Genomic DNA, 9,707 nt, shown 5'->3' with positions numbered 1-9,707 from the left:
GCCGTTGTCTCGGCCGCTCTGCTCTCCCGGTCGGTAAAGACTACCGCGACCGTACTTGGTGACGTGACGTGACGCGCGCTGCTGGTGCACGCGGATGCGCTTCGAGAGGCACTCTCCCGAGGCCGTCGCGTTGGAAACTCGGAACTCGGGACTCGGACGGGAGGCTACGTCGAGGGTAGGTAGGTAAAAAAAAAAAACCCGCTCTTCACCATCTTCCGGGCGACGTCTCCATTTCATTCATTCGTCGCGTATCGCGAGTGTACGAGTGAAAACACGGATGGCGAAGCACCGGGGATAGAGTGTCTAATAACTACAAGCAAGCGCCGAGGAACGTGTGAGTGTAAAGCCGTATGTGTGCGCGCGCGTGTGTGTGTGTGTGTGTGTGTGGTCATTATACGTGAGTGCACGAGTAAACTCACGAATGGTATCGTATCGCTGATATACAAGTACGTGTGTATGCATGTATGCGCCGCCTTCTCTCGCGCCCTCGGTTTGTGCGTGCGTGCGCGTGTTCAGTAACTCCCGGTGTGGTGTGTCCGTCCACACTGAAAGCGAGTGAACGCGCGCGTGGAGTAGTCGGTCGCACGTTACGAGTTACGACGAGCATCCACACTAACTGCCCTAGGAGTCCGTGTACTATACGACGCCTCTCTCGTCTATTTATACGACGACCATATACTCGCCTCTGCCTCTCTCGTACTCTCTTTCCTCCCTCCCTCCCACCCTTTTCGTTCCTCTTCCTCCATTTTCGTTCCCCTCCCGTCCTCCCGTCTCTTTCTCCCTGCCCCTCCTTTGGCATGCATTAATTCCTTCCCCACCAAACGTCCCTACGGTATATATCGGCTCCTTTTCTTTTTCCCTCGCCCCCTTCGTTTGCTACTTACCTCCCACCTCACTCAGACACCCACATCCTCACGCATACATTCTCATTCTCACTCCTGCCCCTTTCCCCTTCGAGATCACGTCTTTCTCTTCCACCTTTTCTGTTTCTTCCTTCGTCCCGTAACGACATCCGCGAACACGAGCTAGTCGAATCGGTGACTCTCTTTCTCTCTCTTTCTCTCTACACACACACACATTTGTCTCATTCCCTCATTTACTCACTTCTTGCTTTGCTCTCCTCGTACTCTTACATACATACGGAATGCGCCGCCAGGAATTCTCCCTCACAATGGGTTTATTGTGTTAGTGAGAGCAGCTCGAGAGCGCGCGCGCGTGTTTCTCCGGCACGCTCTCGCAAGAGAGAGAGAGAGAGAGAGAGAGTGAGAACGGACGGATACGCCAACGAACGAGAGTGAGTGAGCGAGGAGACGACTCGGAGAACGCGTGTTGCTACTTGCGCATATGTGTGTATATGTGTGCGCGCGCGCGCGAGAGAGTGAGAAAGAGAGAGTGAGAGAGAAAAGGACTTGACTCCGACTCCGAAAGCGCCGTGCGACCGCCGCCGACTCAAGCGAGTCAAGATGGAGCTGCTAGACGCGTCGGGACCGCGCGAGTTTCACGGATGCTCCGGCGCTGCGATTCCTCCGCACATCCCAGCCTCGTCTCGACCAGTCTCGACCGTCAGCCGTTCGTTCTCGCCGTTCTCGCCGCTCTCGCCGTGCGTGAAACAAGTATCTCCGGTGTCTCTCGGCGGAACGGACCCGCTGTATTTTTCGGATGGTAACAGTCACCCTCTTCCACGATCTCTTTGCGCTATCTTTACGCTGAAATTTTCAGTGCTGTGCTCCTCGGAAGTGCGTACGCGTGCAAGTGCCGATCGTGGTTTTGTTCCGACGAAACGATAGCCGCATTGTGATCTCACAGCGAGCTCGATTGGACGCAGTCAGTGCGCACTAGATATATTATTAAAGCCGTTGTACCCTGATCTAATCCAAGTGTAAAAGTTTAATGCAAGCGTTTTGACTTATAAAATACATTTTTATCAAACAGCGCGATAAAGTTGTATTAAGAATTTCGTGATTTAACCCGTTTCTATGATTACGTTAAACACATATCCTTACGTCAAATTTGTATACAACGGCTTTAATATTGTACACCCAATTGAATTTGCTATTAGTTAACAGTGCTCTCTCTTTTTTTATTTTCTTCCCTCCCTCTTTACTTATTTGTCTATAACTGCGTTCAGTAAAAAAAGCAGGTCCGCTATTGTAGAATTATTTAGTACCCAATAATTGATCTTACTCTCGCGTCTCACTGAATTTAAACTCGAAATGCATAAATCAGTTATATTTAAAAAATCTTACGAGTTGCATTGAAAAAAAAATTACTGAATCTTAACCCTTACCGCACTAATATGGGTAACTAGTGACCGAGCGATTCCTGTTCATGCAAGTTTCTTTGAGTCTTTCGGTAATTATAAATTATACTACATTTTATTATTTTCCAAAATAAAGAGTTGATATTTATTCTAGAAAGTTGAAAGTATGTTGGTGAATTTTTAGAGATTTTTAAAATTATTTTGAAGAGGTGAGAAAAAACGAAGAGATTTGAAGTGACCCTTGATGGTATGGATGAGGCACCAAATTGTAGATGGTACGATAAGGATTAATACATATATTTTTTAAATTAATACTAAGTAAACATTTACTTACAATAAGTATAATTTATTCGATAAAAAAAAAGATAGTTAAATTAAATTAATGATTTTTATATCAAATAAATATAAGTTCACATTTAGTAAATACTTACTTAAAACTATTGAGACAAATATCTATTAAAATTTAGCATTTTTTTCAGTATGCAAAGCTGCTTTTTCTGTTGAACGCAACCTATCTTGTGAGTTTCGTCAGGATGGGATTCTTGGTATCGCGCTTCAAGTTTATTGTCGAAAATTCGTTTGTTGTCGAAAATGCGTTTTGTATGACGCTCGACGCATTCTCCAATGATATGCGATATTACGCTTGCCGTAACATGCAATGGTTTTTTCTCTCTTTCTCTCTTTCTCCATTCCTTCGTCTTCTCTTTCTCCATCTCTTTCTCTTTTTTTTTCCACTTTCATAACGAGATTACGCTGCTTCTCTGCAGTGCATCTTTGCGGCCTGGGACAGCGTGCGACGGGTCTCCTCAGTGTCGATGATTACGCTCTCTTTCTCTCTTCTTTTTTTCACACGCTTGCTTGCTTGCTTGTTCTTATGTGTAGGTGGATATGTGTTAATATGAGTGCAATAACGCCTTTGCACGGTGCGATTGATCACGCTGCGGCGAAATCGTCATCGCCAATTGAATGAAAAGTACACTCCCGGTGTGCCGAACGCGATTGAACAACGAAATGGTGATTATCTTCCGTCACGTTGCCAGCTATGAGCGGATTTACCGGTCTGGAATTGTCGTCGATTTGTTCGGTGATCCTTGACGTTATCCGAACGAAAGTAAGTTTTCAAAACTTTGTTGTCACCACGAAACACCTCGATCTTAAGTTATACACATGTCCCCCGTTCAAGATCTCGTTGATCGTTACCCTCCTCCGCGTGAAATAATCGACAATGAGATGAGAACATCCCTGTGCTATGTACAATTATGTATGCTATTCCCGATAGTAATTCCCTCGACGACCCATGATGTATTAAAAAGGTTTCTTTGTTACACTTTATGTTACTACAAGATATTAAAACCACACTGTTATATGGCTTCGTTCAGTGTGATTCAAGTGTAAATAATCTCAGTTCAACCGCATGATTCTTCCATCTTTTTCGCTCTCTCTCTTTCTCTCTCTCGACTTATCTCCGTCAGAGATATAATCGTAGCTATAGAAATCGAGCAATGCTGATGAAACCGATTATTAATCGTCTTTGTTGGCCATTTCCTCGACGGTGATCTCGACCGAACGGAAATTGGAAAAACGGTCCTTCGGGGTTCGCGAAAATACCGTGTCGCGATGGTGTTATTCGCGTACCCGAATCGAATCGTGCCACCTCGATAGCCAAATCCGCGGGTGTATTTTCGTCCGATAGCCGACGGAAAGTTCAAAGTTGAATCACTCACGATCAACGATAAGATTATGACGCCACGCGCGCGCGCAGGCATATCTACGGCTCATCTCTTCCGCGCTTTCTTCCTCTTCTTCTTCTCCAACGAGTGGCGAATGGCGAGATGTCCGAATATTCATAGTTCGGGTTCATTGATCTGTCTGATCAGGTTGATTATGGAATATAGATGCTTTCTATTTGGTATCATAAATCGATACAAGAGTCATTCTATCTTTCTTGGCGTCAGTGAGTAACAAAGATACCCTTACGGAAAGAGACACTGAAAATTTCGAAAAGACACTGAAAATTAAGTGTTAACACTCAACTTTGAGTGTTAACACCTAATTTTCAGGTGTTAATACTCAAAATTGAGTGTTAACACTTAATTTTCAGTGTTTTTTTCAAAATTTTCAGTGTCTTTCCGTAAGGGTAGAACGATACGATTCACGATTTTGCTAAAGTATCTAAAAATTTAGCTAGATACAGATCTGAAAATAAATTTTGTTGGACCATCAAATATGTAGGACGCTGATTGTTAGAGTATCAAAATTGTTTACGGCATTGCTCATTATGCTTGAGTTTTCTACATAAATATTTTGATGGTCCAATAAAGTTATTTTCAAATCCACATCTAGCTAAATTTTTAGATATTTCATCAAAATTGTTCTTTCCGTGTCAATTTGTGTCACTAATGCTTATTTTCACCAATGTAGATTAACTTTAATCTCGGTTCAACCTACTCTTCATCTTTTTCTAGTTCTAAAAATTAGAAAAAGATGAAGAGTAAGTTGAACCGAGATTAAAGTTAATCTACATTGATGGAAACAAGCATAAATGGAGAGAATCCACTGTTTTAATACTTGGACCGGTCGACTACTTATTGCTCAAGTACGTACTCAATTTCAGTTGTCAGTCATTACGTGAAAACATGCAAGTCTAGATAGATTGCATGGAGAATCAACAAAACTAACAGCGAGATTAAAGTTTTGAATGAATGATAGTCTCTAAAAGAAGCAAGCCAGTCAGTCTCTAAAAGAAGCAAGCCAGTCTAACTAAAATTGTCTTTGTACTTTTATAATTAGTTATCTTTGTTAGCCTATTTTTGTCAACCGTTTTTATATATACGTTAGTTTATAACTTTGAAAATGACCCAAAGGGGGTCGAAACGTTAGTTTTATGTGGGCATATTTTTATCTTGTTTTTATTTTTGTTATTTAATGTCAACTGTATCACATTAAAATTTGTTTTGTTTTGGCTCGTAGCTCTTGTTAGTATAATTTCTTTTATTTTAACTAAAATTGGTTTGCTCGAAAAAATTCTTTAAAGAAATGTATTAATTAACTCGTACTAGAACAAGATAAGGTGATACAATTTCGAACATGGTACACACGGAAAAATACATACTCTAACGCAAATAGTAATTTACGTATAATACGCACTTGAATAAATTTGATGCTTGAGACGATCTTATTATAGATTTGCGGATATATTAATTTTTGAAGTACTTATTTCAAGTAAGTATTTCAAAAGTTAATGTATCTGTAAATTTATAATAAGTTCGTCGCAAGCATCAAATTTATTCCAAATATATTCTGAATCCTAATGTTTAATCAAGATTATTAAATTAAAATAAATTCAATTTACTTATTATATAACGTCGTTTCTTCTATTAATTTTATAATATTCTTCAAAGAAAATAAATTCTGGTTTTGAGTACATAATAAGGATTTCTAAATTTTGTATTAAGTGTATCTTAAAATTATTATTAAGAAAATATTCTTTGTTAAATATATTATCAAGAAAATATTCTTTCCTTATTTAAAGATAGCCGTTGCTTAAAAGGAAGGAAATTAATTGAGTAACCATTTTTCCTAGCAATAGAATGATATTTTTATGTATACACCTTATCCTATACATTTGATTTTCTATTTTTCTTTAGATTTTACGTTCAGTTATCGTTCACCGCAATAGATTTATTAGGAAATATATTTTGCCATGACACATGAGAGACATGCTTTAACTATGAATATATAAAGAAAGGAGGTATCGTGAATTTGGTACAGCTGATTTAAATTCGTGAGAAAGAAGGGGAGAGATATACAATTTCATAGCAAAGATCGGTGAAGACGATGATCGTTTTGCGCGTGTAAACGTTCGTTAATTGTTACGTGTACCGATACAGATTTGTCTTTATGACTGAACTTGCGTTATCTGCTGCGATTATTAAACGGTAAGCCGGTCGTTGTGTAATCCAAGCGAGCCGATCGCAATCTACGATCTGGAACTGTGACGCGATTGCGAATATTGGAGTGCCAATATTGGAACACATGGTATCGCGTAAGAAGCGTGTACTGCAGGTACCGATAGCATAATCTCGCAGCGCTGAATAATTCCATATGAATTTGATTGCGTACAGAATATTGTCTCGTGAGATGCAATCTTTTTACGCCCAGTGGCGTAACCTTATCGAATCCTAATTCTTAATATAACCGAAAATTCGCTGAAGAAAAATTGTGCGGAATTGTTCATTAAATTTAATTTTCATTACTGAAAAAATTGACGTATCTCCGTATTTGCTGTATAAATTCTGCAATGACGCATGAGAGATAATCAATAAATCCTCTGAGTTTAATAACGTCAATTTACGTTACCGAAAGCTGAAATAATGAAAAGTTAAAAATACGAACCGTATAAAATTATTTCGCGTCAGTTTCGACGAATTACTCCGTTTCTCTGGACAGTTGTGCATTTCGATCGATGAAACAATCAGTATCTCGTAATGTGTAATAATACATAAGAGAAACGTAGAGTTGATTTCTTTCTTTTTATAGAGCTTTTGTATATTTATCAATTTATAAGATTACGTCGCGCTTTGAAATGGTAACAAAAGGAAAGCTATTTAGCGATTTCGACAATCAACCAAAAAGTCAGCAATTTTCTTCACATATACATTGTTAGACATCAAAGGAACAATGGGAACCTAACCCTCTTGAGGGTTTAAATAACATTTTGTTACACTTTTAATTTCTGTATGTATCAATGTACATTAATTTTTTTCTATAGTTAGTTATAAAGTAAACAATGTTCATATTAACATATGCAATTTTAGTAAATAATAAATTATATTTGAATTACATTTTCTTAAGTTAAATTATTTTACTGCATTGTTTCAATTAAATTAACGATATATTAAATAGGAACAGTGACGACCTATAGAAATGATAAAAAATAACTCAAATTGAGTATAATTTGGCGTTATATGAATTTAACAGTGTAGGTTACGATAAAAGATGCTCTTTTTAAGGTGATTTTTCAAAGCGCAAATGCGTGTTTATTTCATTGCGTCATCATATGTTACTTTCTAGAATGTCTCTGTTTCGTGCACAGACATATCTTGGCACGTATTGTTCGTACTTGGAACAGGAAAGTCTTAATTCTTAGAGATGCACTTCTTTGGAATATCTAAAATATCTATTTCATCATTATTTATTGTCGGCATTCCCGTTGTAATGCTAACAGATTGTCCGTGCCTGGGAATCGACGAATAAAACGTGTATGAGAATTTTATTCATCTTGGTAAATAGATTGATAGCAACGCTGTTCGTTGCTACGCAATCGCTCTTTCTTTTCCTTTAAAAAGCAGCTTTTTGGAACTGTCAATATTTAAGAAAACTTTTACAGAGTTTCAGTTTGTTCTGGGATATTTTCTTTGATTTAATGGCTAGAATTACTTATTTTACCTCAACTGTAAAACTATGAAAAAGTAAAGTCAACAACTGTAAAACTATGAAAACTAAAGTCACATTTTTTGGTAGTTTCTACGAAATTATATACGTTAACTTTATACGAAAATTTTTTGCAAGCGAAAGCTTTTCCTCTTTCTTCTCTTTTGATTTCTCTCTTCTCTTTTTGTCTCCTCTCCGCTATCTCATCTCGCTGTGTCTATACAGAATGAGCCACGTGGTTTACAAAGGTTCACGTATATGATAATCGTTATCAGTTCGCGCTGCTCACTGTTATCAGCAACTTGTAAACGTAACGAACGCGTGTTATTTCTTCCGGAGTGTAAATCCTGAATGCGTGTCTCCGATCGATTACATTCGATTAACACTGTCAAAAATATTATCAATGTGTCCGTATACGAGTGGTGAGATTAATAATAATCAGGAGGATTCGCTAGATCTGTATTCAAGATTTCAACGTACGATTATATCTCACGCAATTAATTCGCGATGCTAATTAGTCTCTTTTTTTCGTTGCCGATTCGCTTTATTCGCTTCAAACAGACGCATGAATGGATTCGATCATTTTCGAGGTCTTGAATCGTCCACGATCTTCTTGCGTCAGTAAGATTGTTGGCGTATATTGTGTAATAAAACTCGGCGTTATTAATTATGCACATGTACATACATATTACTTAGTGTATGTATAAATAATGCCGGAGTAAGATAATGGAGTATCGAGATTATTTCGTTACATTCGTCTTACATAACTACGGCCGATCAATAATATCATAAAAGACGATTAAATGTCACAAGCGTTTTCAGTAAATATAACAAAACAGACGTTGCATTTTTTTTTTATCGAAGTTATTCAGCATAAATTTTGCGCTCCGTTTTGCAATTAGCTAATCATTGAATTCAAAATGACGGAAACGACGACTTTCTTAATTTTAAACTTTTCATTCACAATCTTTCTCCGTACTTTACGTTGTATATGTTTTATCCATGCAAGGTAGATCTGTTTCCTTTTGTTTGCTCCATACATTTTCCTTTCTTTTCTCGAGTCCCCGAATATATGAGAGTATCACTTCTAAGTTGCCTTAATCACATATCTTTAAACTTCTGAAAGCCCTTAACTTAGCCGTTTATCTACTAGAAAATAAATAGATAAATACAACTAAAATTGAAGAATCACATTATTGTGTTTGAAAGAGAAAAACAGATTTTTTCTATGAATAAATAGTTATTTTAGCACATTTTCTTTCAATTACGATGAAAGTCCTCGTAAATACGATTGAAATGAGTAGACATATAAAAACGATCTTCTTATGACATTCTTAGAACCAACGTTTTTGTAAGATTTTTTATTTTTCTTTCATTTTACCGCGAAGAAAATGAGCGATCCTGTGTGCGGTTTCATTCTTTGGTGCAGCTCTCGCGATCTAACTTCGCGACGTTATAATAAATATTGACACCCGCGTGTACTCGACTCTCTTCTCTCGCCTCTCCTCTTCCTCTTCATTTTCTTCCTACGATTGACGTTGCACGTGCGCATTCGCGTGCACACGTTCCATTGCACGCGTACGCTCATTGGTCGCGACGTTGCGTACGACGCGGGATTACGTGCGTGTTGCGTACATGTTGTGACACACGTCACACGTGGTCGTACGACGTAAGCGGCGCGGCCGCGGCGGCGTCAGTAGCACGAGCCTGTAAAACCGCGAAGATCAGCCTATGGCGGAACGAAGGTCGTCAACAATAGGGCGAACGTTAATTATTCCAACTTAGCATAGTAAAAAGCCGATAAACACAAAATCGCGCGACGACTTTGACGGAAATAATAGTTGCTTTCCATTTAAACACAAGTGAAACTGAGTCTGAAGTGAGCCGAGTATTTTATACTCAGATTAATGACGTCACTACTTGCTTACTTTGGTAGAAAGTTATCACATGTCAACACAGGTTCATAACCTCACTTTGAAGTGAGTTTACGAGACTCACTAAAGCACACGGTCTC

The 9,707-nt window shown here is 38.5% G+C and overlaps 1 long non-coding RNA gene across 2 annotated transcripts in view; it reads left to right on the top strand.

Moving 5' to 3' along the window:
- LOC108764392 (uncharacterized) overlaps positions 1 to 9,707 on the top strand; it is a 52,686-nt gene that overhangs the window by 30,073 nt on the left and 12,906 nt on the right. The window contains exon 1 of one of the 2 annotated variants that reach the window (XR_001940275.1): positions 17 to 183. The exons of the other annotated variant lie outside the window; for it this stretch is intronic. This is a non-coding gene — a long non-coding RNA (uncharacterized LOC108764392). Of the gene's footprint in view, positions 1 to 16; positions 184 to 9,707 lie in introns of those variants that run through there. 2 annotated transcript variants of the gene reach the window in all.

Source organism: Trachymyrmex cornetzi, unplaced genomic scaffold, assembly GCF_001594075.2.
Source record: "Trachymyrmex cornetzi isolate Tcor2-1 unplaced genomic scaffold, Tcor1.1 scaffold416, whole genome shotgun sequence".
NCBI classification, from domain to species: Eukaryota; Metazoa; Arthropoda; class Insecta; order Hymenoptera; family Formicidae; genus Trachymyrmex; species Trachymyrmex cornetzi.
Note: the sequence above shows the minus strand (reverse complement) of the source record. Positions and strands in the feature narration are given on the sequence as shown.